The sequence below is a fragment of the Barbus barbus genome (genome assembly GCF_936440315.1).
Source record: "Barbus barbus genome assembly, chromosome: 9".
In the NCBI taxonomy this organism is placed as follows: domain Eukaryota; kingdom Metazoa; phylum Chordata; class Actinopteri; order Cypriniformes; family Cyprinidae; genus Barbus; species Barbus barbus.
The window spans coordinates 15,396,341-15,409,433 of record NC_136737.1 but is presented as its reverse complement, the minus strand read 5'-3'; positions in this window follow the sequence as shown (position 1 = coordinate 15,409,433).

The window sequence follows — 13,093 nt, the reverse complement described above, 5'->3', positions numbered from 1 at the left end:
AGCATAATAATACACCACACACAAATTATATTTTTAAATTGATTAAACTATTTAGTATTGAATGCAACGCATTTACAGTTCATGGTAATGCATTCTCAGATTGCGTTCACTGCAAAGTATACAATGTCGCCTTGAACTTGGCCAAAAGAATTATGTTAAAATTTAGCGTAATTATGTTAACTGCCTACTGGAACAGCATAATGCCTTAAAATACTGCATATTGGAAAATATAGTTGACAATTCTTCAAGGGCACTTTGGGAAAACAATTCTATAGTTACCGAATCGCAGTTTGCACTGAGGGGACGGGAGTGATGATTAAGAGAATAGCCAGAGTGGGTCAAAGGATCATCTGTCCCTCTCCCTTCTCAGGCCAATGTGCACAGATCAATACATAATATCTTACAAATTGAATTCGACCTGGATCGACCCAAAGAGGCGGGAGCCTTGCTCTGCGATTTGTAGACAGCTTCACTGCAAATCCTGCTGATCAGCAGGGATGAAGTGCATATGTGCGTGTAAATGTTTGCGTTTTGGAGAGTATAAATAGGTTTGTGACATATGGAGAGTGTGAGTAATGGAAACAGAGAGGGAAGTACGGCATCAAATGCACGCATTCATAAATACTCTTGATTATTCACATAGCATATAAGCTGCAGTGCTGTGCTGGAGAGTTCCTGTTTCTGACTTCCTCTTTTAGTACCATAAACATGCCTGTTTTAAGGCTAGTTCACACTGCTTCAACAAACACCAGCAGGGTTAAAAGGCTAGTTCGCTTAAAAATGCGAACTCAGTTATCGTTTACTTACTCTCATGTCCAAAAGCTAACAAAAAGCATGATAATTGAATTACAAAAATGGTCCACGACTTGTGTGCAAATATTCCAAGTCTTTTGAAGCTATATGAAAGCTTTGTGTGAGAAACAAACTGAAACTTAAGCCATTAGCCAAACTTCTGCAAAAATTTGCAGATAAAGTACTTCCATTGTCAGTAGTGTATAGTGTACATTTCAGTCTGTTTCTTCCTAACCAAGTGGCTTTATATTGGTTAATGTGGTGAATTTGCATGCTAAAAAGTTCCACAAACGTGAATGCAATGCGAAATCGTGTCAGCAATTTTTGCCTTATAAGTGAGGTTTCTTATTGAAATGACTGCATTTTGCACAATACAGAATTTCGCTGTGCAAAGGAAAATGTGACTGCACCTTTACTTATTGAAAGTCTTGACATTAGTGTTATCTTTCCTTTTGCATTTATGGAAGCAATAGCAATGTCCAATTCATGAACAAACCATTCTTTTGAGTCATATCTTTGAATCACTTGATCTGGTGGACAAAAATGATCTAAATGATTCTTTTATAAATCAGACTGATCTGGGCTGTATTTCTCAAACATTGTAAACTTAAGTAGACCATGGAAACTGTTGACCCCAAAGGTGGCTATGATCCACTTGAGCTCAAAACATCAGTTTTGACATGAACGCCTCTCATAAAGCTATCAGATATTCAGTCACTGCAGCTTTGATGCAAAATTGCAAATATATCGCAAAAATAAGACAGAAAATTCTATGTGCAACTTGTGTAAATTCTTCATTTTACAGGTTATTCATGGTGCTCTCAATGCATATGTGGTTTCAGTCAGTTTCAGTGCCAAAGATTTAGTTAAATGCAGTGTTATGAAACCAAATGGGGGCAAAGCTGCAGCAACAAGGTCAACTGAATAAACGCAATAGTATCCCCGTCTATACCTATATGTGTACATATATGTGCCTTTATTCCAGAGTGCGTGTCAGTGTGTGTGTAAATGTGAAACTAGCTCGGTTCCAGCGACGCGTCTGATGAGCTCTTCGGGTGAGATGACTGTTTCTCTGAATCTATTCAGATACTTACCAGAAACCATTTCAAAAACTTAAAAAAGTTTGTCGGACATGATTTGAAAGAAGGAAGGCACATGCTCACTTATCTCTAGTACGACACTTTTTGTTTTTTCAGAAACCACAAAGAGTCATTTCATAAATAACCGCATGATGCATTTCTCAGGGTTAAAGCGCAACTACGATAATTGTCGCAATGCTTGCAATCTTTGCGTCACATTAGAATAAATGGGCTCTCATGTCGGCGTTGGCGTGCAGGTTGTTTCTGCATACGCTCGCCAAGGTTAAAGGCATATTCATTTGAGTCTATCCAATTGACATCTTGCAATCAATGGAACAGAGAGGCTCTTGGCCAAGCAACACACCTACTCCCATGAGTCTTGGCGCACAGTGTCCGCCACCCCATCGGTCACACGATCGCCAATGTCTGAAAGACCATCTCCACATTCTGCACCGACCCGCTTAACAAAATCTCTATTGATTGAACCCTCCCCCCTTTCCATAGAAAGGCAAAGACAGCACTCCAGGGTTCTTGAATGATCCCTCCATGAACAATTAAATCCAACTGAGAGATGTTTATTTTGAAGCCTGGCGAATGTTCCTCAGATGCTAGAGGACTTTCTTGTTGCCCAGAGGGACTGAATATGGTGGATATTAAGTCTCTGATGGAGACATGTCTGAAAGTAGGTCATCAAAATGATGTAGCAACAAAAAATGGTCTGAATTTACATCTTCCAGTCATTTATTATGTGCAGTAGAGGCTGATGCAACAAGCAAATCTGAGAAACTTTGAAGGGTTCCTCTGAACAAAGAGATCTTGAAAAGGAACAAGATGCACACAGTGAGAATAGATATATGTATTGCACAAGATTTCATTGAGTAAACACACCCAATAATTTGAAGTTTTGAAGGTGTGAAAATATTTTGACAGCTGAATATGCCTAGGATCTAATTAACACCTGATTTTTTTTTATTAGGTACTCATAATTCTTATAAATGGCAGGGCGATTTAAACAAATTAACTCAAAATCCTGAACCTATTTACATGAATACACATTCCTGCTTTTACAGCATACACTTTGTTGCATGTTATTTCAAATAAATTATTATTGTAATCATTCATCATTCTCTGAATCAAGTCCTTCTTTTCAACCCTCGCCTCCAACCACCTGGCTCCATTCTGGTAGGTAACGCCCACTTTTTATGATCCAATCAATTCCTGATCAATGAGTCAAATTTTGGCCAGTTACCACGAGCTGGTTAGTGCCTGCTGGTAGGTGTTGCAACTACAACATCTGGACCAAAAAAGCATGTTTTTCCATTGATGGACTTTGTTTTTTTTTAATGTAATGATAATATATGGCAAATATTTCTACATTTTCTTATTAAAGCCTATTTCCACCACAGATTATCTCACAATTCTGACCTTTTTGTCAGAACTGCAAGTTTCTCAAACTTTTTTTGTTTTGTTTCCATCATGAAATAAAAATATTAAGTTTATGTCTCACAATTACAAGAAAAAAAATCTGAATTGTGAGAAAAAAGTCACAATTACCTTTTTCTTTCATTCCGTGGCAGAAATAATCTTCCATAGAGTAAAAGCAGTCATAAAATGACATAAAATCTTTCATATCAACCTTAAACTTGAAACTTCACTGAATTCAATGATGAACTGCCTTTAACTAAAAATTGAGTGTTTACTATTGCCCTTTGCATTATTGACACACTATTTTCCTATTTGATACTGTAAAGCTGCTTTGACACAATCTGTATTTTTAAAAGTGCTATATAAATAAAGGTGACTTGACTTGACTTGACTTAAACTTGAAGTACAAGTAAGCCAGTCACCAGTCTTAACTATTAATTTATTAATATAAATGACTTGACATTAGATGCTAAGTATTTTATTTGTTTACCCAGTGGGACATGGCTACTAGTTCTTCACACATCAAGCGAGAAATACTTTAGTATGTCACTCAACGCCCAAAGCCTTTACACACACAGCACCTGTCCTTAGTCCTTCATCAGCATATTTCTGTGAGCTGAAGTGGGTGGGTAGGTGTTAAGACAGGGCTGTGTGGGAAGCCAAGATGTAAGATTATCACAGAAGAGGACTAACCTGCTTGGGGGGGGGGGTTGCTTAACAAGGAAGGGGGGTTGTGCAGCTGACACATAAACATCAGCTGAAATCCAGACATACATACTCACTGATAGGGAGGAGACGGAGGGGCCTCATGGTGTGGATGATAGTGTTTTGGTTCCCTCTCTCAGCTTCTCTTTCAGTCATCGGCAAACACACAACACAACAAATCATACCTCATTTCAGTACCCAGAAGTCTTTGGCCAGATGACATTTCTTTGATTGCAGCTTGAAAGGAAACCATTGACTCATATTATTCATTCAAATCAAGTATTGTCAACAAGAATCTAGAGCGTAAATTTCCAGAGGACTCGTGATCGCAGCGCTGTTCTTCGAGCCGCTTGGTTGTTGAGAGAAGACGAGGCGGTAAAGGTCAGAGGAAGGTCACTGGGAGCGTTGTCAATCAGGTTCTTCTCATTGATCGAGACTGCAAATAGCTTTCAGCTCTTTATGACACTAACACAGTACAATTAACAAGCAAACATTCAAAATCACTAGTGAAGATGACATTTAAAGCCATTTACTACAGTCTGGTAATTGCATTGTAATAGACAGCTTTGAAAAACAAACATTTCTTGGACAGTCCAACAACAGATCTTCATATTTTAAATATATTTTAAAGTATATATAATATATATATACAGTGCCGTGAAAAGGTTTTTGCCTCCTTCCTGTTTTTTTTTTTTTTTTTTTTCATATTTGTCACACTTAAAAGATTCAGCTCATCAAACAAATTTTAATATTACACAAAGATAATGCAAGTAAATACAAAATGCAGTTTTTAAATGATGATTTCATTTATTAAGGGAAAAAAGCTGTCCAAACCTACCTGGCCCTATATGTGAAAAATTAATTACCCCCTCCTGTTAAATCATGAAAGAACTGTGATTAACCACATTATTTTAGAAAGCTTGGAACTGTGGTGAACCTTCCCAGGAGTGGCCGGCCGAACAAAATTACTCCAAGAGCGCAATGACGACTCATCCAGGAGGTCGTAAAAGAACCCAGAAAAACATCTAAAGAACTGCAGGCCTCACTTGCCTCAATTAAGGTCAGTGTTCATGATTCAACATAAGAAAGAGACTGGGCAAAAATGTCTTCAATGGTAGAGTTGCAAGGCAAAAGCCACTGCTGACCAAAAAGAACACAAAGGCTTGTCTCACATTTGCCAGAAAATATCTTTATTATCCCCAAGACTTTGGGGCAAATATTCTATGGACTGATGAGACAAAAGTTGATTCTTTTTGGAAGATGTGTGTCCCGTTACATCTGGCATAAAACCAACAAATAATTTCATAAAAAGAACATCAAACATTGTGGTGGTTGTGTGATGGTCTGGGGCCGCTTTGCAGCTTCATGACTTTGACGACTTGCCATAATTGATGGAACCATGAATTCTGCAGAAAATCAGAAAATGCTGAAGGTGAATGTCCGGCTGTCGGTTTGTGACCTCCAGCTCAAGCGCACTTGGGTTATGCAGCAGGACAATGATCCCAAACACACCAGCAAGTCCACCTCTGAATGGCTCAAGAAAAAGAAAATTAAGGTTTTGGAGTGGCCAAATCAAAGTCTGGACTTAAATACAATTGAGATGCTGTGGCATGACCTTAAACAGCCTTTCATGCTCGAAAACCCTCCAATGTGGCTGAATTAAAACAATTCTGCAAAGAAGAGTGGGCCAAAATTCCCCCACAGCGATGTGAAATACTCATTGCCAGTTATCACAAACGCTTTATTGCAGTTGTTGCTGCCAAGGGTGGTACAACCAGTTATTACATTTAGGGGGCAATTACTTTTTCATGTAGGGCCAGGCAGGTTTGGACAGCTTCTTCCCTTAATAAATGAAATCATTATTTCAAAACTGCATTTTGTATTTACTCGGGTTATCTTTGTGATATATTAAAATTTGTTTGATGAGCTGAATCTTTTAAGTGTGACAAATATGAAAAAAAAAGTCAGGAAGGGGGCAAAAACTTTTTCATGGCACTGTGTATATATATATATATATATATATGTGTGTGTGTGTGTGTGTGTGTGTAAAACAAGTGAATATAGATTTACATCAATAGTTTTTCATTTCTTTTAAATATATGTATATTTTCCAAAATATATCTTCAGAATACATTTTGCATCACATAAAATTCCTCTAAGCATATTTATATTTTCCAAAATAATTTTCCATTACATACATTTCATCAAAATATATATTTCAGGATTAGAAAGGAATTTTCTTGCATTTTGGCTACATTTTTGCATGGTTTCAACAAAATATATTTTCAATTTGAAAAAACATATTTCCTTAAGCTATGCCATTTACAACATATATTTAGCATTCATTTTAGTCAGAGTCAGAAAATATAGATTTGCCGCCTGAAAGTAAACTGAAATACAATTATGAAGCTCACTATGTCAGTTCATTAATCAAAGAATGCTGTTAAACAGTCTTAAAAGAGCACCATCTGCTTTTTAACTTGTGGTGGAGGTTATGCCAGAGAAGTCCCTTATATTTAAATGCCTGACCTGAAAAAAAGACTTTCTGAGAAGACAGTGCCTTTCCAAACATCAGGCCATGGCTCTCGTGTAGCATTTCTGAGCGAGCAGTCTAAAGTTCATCCCCTCCTTTGTTTATTTTATGTCTTTGGCAGCTGTTCTCACTCGCTCTCTCTGTGCGCGAAATGACGTCAAAAGACAGCGATTCGCGAGAGCTCCACCAAGGCTCCTTCTTTCAGTTCGTTACCATAGCAGCCGTTCCCACTTCCTGCCAGGGTGAGGTTTCCTGTGTTCATTCATTTCTTTTCTCTCTCTTTCTCTTTTTTTTCTAGGCCTCAGCTGGATTTAAAGCACTCTGTTTACAGTACCATAAAAGGACCTTGATGCATTAAGTCGAAGGATCCTGCTTCAGTGGAATCTGTAAGTCAGATACCATCCATACTGTTCCTTGGCATAGATTGTAACAAAAATATATTTTTAGAGTGGCTCTGACTGTGCAAAAGCTGCCACCACAATGCTAGAGTGCCATGGGTGGTTGCCAGAGTTTTGTTATGTGGTTGCTAAGGTGTTCTGAGTGGTTGCTAGGGTATTCTGGGTGGTTGGTCAAGGGTAAATTAAATTATGCTATTTTTCACCAATTTGTTTAACAATTTATGCAAAAATTTGTTAAAAATAACTCGAATACACTTCTTCTGTGGGGCATAAAGTCAAAAATATATTTTTATGTGTTCAAGGTGCAACAATCTGTCATCTTCCAGTTGAATGTCGTGAGTCAGGTTAGAAAAGTACCTCACCTCTCTTCAAAAAGCCACACAATTTGAGGTATCATTCATGTCCACAAGCACCACTAATAACTGACATTTTTCGTGCAACCTGCAGCCCACTTTCATTAAACGTGACACTTCTAGCACTTCTCAGACACTTGTACCCTTCAAGCACAGTACAAGGGACGGCACCTTTTGAACAATACAGGTCACCCCTGATATCTATTATGCAGATGAAGAAACCGCTGAAGGGAGAAGCACTTTATGACAGCCTTCGGCAATCCCTTAATCAACACCTGCATGTGTCGCATTAGTAGCTTCTTTTCCCAAGGCCACAGGATCCAGCTGCACAGATAAAGGGTTTACGTTACAACACCCGTCTTTCTTGGCTTGCACTTCTCCTCACAAGCGGAGTAGACGTGTCTGTTTCAGGTACGCGTGGGTTGTCTGTATTTTCCACTCAGTCAAACCTCAAGGATGTCGAAGTCTCACCGTGAGAGGCACGAGACTACAACCACAGGGTTAGTTAAGGCAGTTGCACAAGTTCTCTTGGATCTTGCACAGTTGGATGCTGTATGAACATCTTTTGCAGGGGTGTTCCCGAGGTGTCAGGGAGGGCTCCATGCCAAACTTTAAATGCCAAGTGTCTTTAAATGGCACATGAGCAAACTAACAAGGACGCCAGCTGTTCTTCACAAAGTAATGATATCCTTTAAGTTATGTGCCTGTAAAAGTTGCTCCTAACTGATGATCTGAGACCAACTTCCCAGGGCTGACATTTAACCAAAGAAGGTTGAAGACGATTCTTGGAGCCGACAGTCTGAAGACCCTTTAGGAGATGCAGATTGGTCATCTTCCCACCTGTTTGAGACTGCAAGGATGCCTTGGCCTTTCTCGAAGAGTGCCACGATAAATCATGTCATTTGCAGAGCAGGCCTTCAGAGGCCTTGAGCAGCAACATGTTACCCTATTAGTTTCGAAAGCCTGTAATTAGACTACAGATCATTTGGCGAGCTTCTGCCTATAGTCGAGGAACAGGTTAGGTCATGACCAGTAAATGAGAGGCAGCGATTATTAATTTCTAGGGTAATGTTTGTGGTGTTCAGTCTGCATGCTGAAGCGAAGCGGTTTTGGCCTGCCGAAGCATGTGTCATGTCATCACGCCTGTTAAATGTCGCATGCGAGGGGGCTCGAGCAGAATTGTACTAGAAAGACGAGGACAGACCACACTTAGCTCATCCCACATAGGTGTGACACAAAAAAAATCTCCCATCACTAATTATACAAACCACATACTGTTAATTTAATGTCATGGGAACTGGGGTAACAAGGACAAAGCACATGGGATTTTCATGCACGGTCACTGACGAAATAAATGCCATCTGATATATCCATTACCACAACACAAGGTGGTTTTTACAAGTCTGGTTCCATGCTACAGAAACACTCACTGTTAATTCACCATGGTGGTGGACCAGGGTCAAAGGTTAACCCTGATGTTGTGACTGGACAGCTGGAAAAGCATGAGAACCATCCAGAACAGCTTAGTGGAGTCCAAAAGCAGTAGAGAAGGACAGAAAGGAAAAACTATGATGGTATTAAAGGTCCATTCAGCCTCAACAGCTGCATAAATAAGATGAAATTTTAAACAGATCACCGTTCTTCTCTTGCAACTAATCAGGAAACTAACAGACATGGATGGAGAGCAACAAATTGCCTGTCAATAAATCACTTGAGAGTTTTCACTTTGTGTACTCACAAAGCAACCGTTCTGTAAACATACTGCAAAACTCCCATCATACATTTCAGTCTTGTTTCACATATAACTGAATAATAATAATAATAATAATAAACTTCAGCATGAAAAATGGGCTAGTTAATATGCCTGAACCAAAAATGAGTAAAAGAATTATCTTACAAGTGGGTGGTGGGTGACAAAACATGTCAGCTAAATAAAATAAAATAAAACATGAATATTAATTGTGACAAATGTAGCAAAAGTTATAGTGACAACCAGTCATTTTTCATGCAATGTTTGTGTTTTACACAACCCCTTTTCCTTAAATGCAAAATACAATGATTATGTCCCAAAATGTGTGGAAATGCATCTAAATGTACACAAATCACCATTTCTGTATCGATCAGCTACGCTAAACATCGCAATGTCAGTGTCACATGACCTGTCTCAGCTGTGCCCAGTCGAACCATGGAAAAGTGTTCATAACTCAACCTCATGATCTGCAGTTTGTGGTTTAGGTCTGTGGCCACAGGCTCATCTCTGTTCCCCATTGCTAAGTTTCGTTTTAAATGCACATCGCTAACATGCACTAACTGCAGTTTTCTTCTCAACAGCTGGGTGTGGAGGCAGATGCAAAGCTAAGGCAATACATAAAAGGGCTGTCTGCTTCTGGGAAACTCATCTGACAGAATAGTTTTAGCGTTACTGGAAACTTAAAAGGTTAGCCTTCTAGCTTTGCTTGGGCAGCAGTTCTTACTATGATAGCAGTAGGACGTACATTGTTCTTGTGCTTGCATGCACTTGGACTCAACTTTTTATCTCTGTACATCCTATTAATTGCCAGTGACAATTTCACATGAGTTGCATAAGTGGAAAATGTATGTGAACCATATGCTACTGTCAGATGCTAAAAGTGCTACAAGACCACGGATATCAATGACAGTGGTTGGCTAATAGCATTTTGGTGGCACAGCTTACTCGAATTCATTTTGAGTTCTTTTTTTTATCAGTTTCTCTTTTTTATTATGATTATTTTGAATTACAAGGAAAGTGGTTCCAGAGTAGATGAATCATCTGAGTTGGTGCTGAATGAATAAATGAATCAAGTTCAAAGTAGCTTTGAATGAATTGAAATGGAAATGTTAGCTGATGCAGGCAAAAGGGTAGGAACTATTAAAAGTTGGATTTTAAGATTAGTCCATGGAAGGGGTTAATGTGTGCTAATGCTACATATGATAACTAGCCTATCTGTAAATATCATTACTGAGGGAAGACCATAAGGAACTTGGGGAATTGGTGGGTTTCCCTCTTTTGTCAACAAAAACTACACAAGTTGCTTCTGGCACACCACATATGTAAACAGCCATAATTCTTTTATCATAAATAGCAGCGGCAAAAGATAAATATATAAGCAGATACGTAGGCCTAATTTAGCAGATTGGGTTGTTGGCATACAGTGTATCCTACAGTGTGACATTTGTTATGCTTCATCTATGTACCTTGATCTATCTATCTATCTATCTATCTATCTATCTATCTATCTATCTATCTATCTATCTATCTATCTATCTATCTATCTATCTATCTATCTATCTATCTATCTATCTATCTATCTATCTATCTATCTATCCCATCCATCCATCCATCCATCCATCCATCCATCCACCCATCCATCCATCCATCCATCTATCTATCCCATCCATCCATCCATATACCAACCCACCCACCCATCCATCCATCCATCCATCCATCCATCCATCCATCCATCCATCCATCCATCCATCCATCTATCTATCTATCTATCTATCTATCTATCTATCTATCTATCTATCTATCTATCTATCTATCTATCTATCTATCTATCTATCTATCTATCTATCTATCTATCTATCTATCTATCCCGTCCATCCATCCATCCATCCATCCATCCATCCATCCATCCATCTATCTATCTATCTATCTATCTATCTATCTATCTATCTATCTATCTATCTATCTATCTATCTATCTATCTATCTATCTATCTATCTATCTATCTATCTATCTATCCCGTCCATCCATCCATCCATCCATCCATCCATCCATCCATCCATCTATCTATCTATCTATCTATCTATCTATCTATCTATCTATCTATCTATCTATCTATCTATCTATCTATCTATTTATCTATCTATCTATCTATCTATCTATCTATCTATCTATCTATCTATCTATCTATCTATCTATCTATCTATCTATCTATCTATCTATCTATCTATCTGTAAATGGAATAGAGGTAGGGCAGCAGTTTAGGACAAACTCAAGTCACAGACTAAAATATATGAACAAGAAACAACATGGCAGGTATAAATGTAAATGTATCCATATTCCTACCTTATTTTTAGATGAATAGCTACGTTATATCTACGTTTAACCCATGTTGCCAGATAACGTTTGTAAAAAATGTGGGGGATTTGTTGTCTATGGATTTACACTATGTTTCAAAAAACATGAAAATATATATGTTTTGTTGTTGTATTAATCTGATTTAGTTGAGCTAAATCAACGGCGTTTAGGTTCTTTTTCAATTCAGGTGCAGCTTTTCTAGCGCATTAATTCGCCCACATGGCAACCAACCAATGAAAACGTGGAATAATAATGACAGTTATAGAAATATATATTTTATTTGGTAAATAATCTTTATGTTAAGCGTTGTGCACCTCAGGTGACAAGGAATTGTACATTAATATCAATAAGCACTCTTTGGAATGGCTTGGGTATGCAGCTATTGGTACATGGGCCGCACACGCTTTACTATTAGACAGCAATTAAAGTCTACTTCATTTGTGAACTTAAGACTAAAAGGTGATTCATGGTAATTATCAAAGCACACTTTTACATCCGCATAATTTAGATTCATAATAAATAAGTTGAACCAAAAAGTTTTTAAATTTGCCTTGACCTAGAAAAAGTGCAAAGTATTTCTTATTCATTTTACTACGCATCTTAAAACTATGTTTATTCAAAGTTTTAATTCGATTTCGAGTCCCATATTTTCAATTTGGTTTCACACCTGACTGTAAATATAATCCATGGATTTACTTGTAGCAATAACAGCAGAGCTAAAAACACTCAATGAAATATAAAAAAGATGTTTTATAATTGTGTTTGGCATTGCAGATTGAAGAGACCCAGATGGAAGTCACCCACATACTATTTGTGAGATGACCCCACTCACTGGTAGGGATTTTAAATAGAGTAGTAAGAATTAGTGTGCGTGGTGTGTGCTAGTAATCTTCCTCATTTGAAAACCAATTTGAACTCCAGTGTTCTTGTCTGTTGCTTTTATTTTTCTGCAGATGGCTTCCTCTTATGTTCTGAGATATTTTATTCTCAGTTCTTTGGGAAAGAGTGGGAGCTTTGAGCTGAAGACTTCTCCTTAAAACAGCAGGTGTCTGTGCACCACTTGCCTACTGTACCAGCCAGTCCTGCGTTCACCCTCAATCTGTTATCTCGTCTCAGCTCTCGGGAGGACGGACTGCCTGACAGATGGGTGGAGCGTTGGGGGAGTCTCAGTCGCCGTCACTTCGCTCGATCTGGCTCTGATCTGGCACCCCTGCGGTTGAGTGAACAGCAGACACATATAAATCTGTAGCTTTCATCAGGAAACCGCGCAGCCGCTCTGAGACCCCACCATACAGTACGTAGATATACACCACTCTGATTATAAACTAAAAAGAAGTGGTTAAAAAAACATAATTATCCTGTTCCTAAACCTAGTGCCCTAATATTAGCATTTTATTTATTTTTTTGGCAAACAAACACAACATTTTAAAGCATGATGTGTGTGTTCTTGAAACAAATTTCATTCCAAAAGTTATGCATTTTTAGCTATTCTACCTCAAGATATCCAAGTTTGCCTTTCAGACAACGTTATGTCAGTATTAGTGAAAACATGAATAAAAAATTTCAGACAAAGCATAAGTAGCCTACTTTGGATTATATAAAAAACCTATCATTCAGTACTGAAATGTATCAATAAAGTTAATGAAAATTATTTTACCAAATATTTGTGTGTACAATGCATTTTTATGCTTATTAAGAGTATT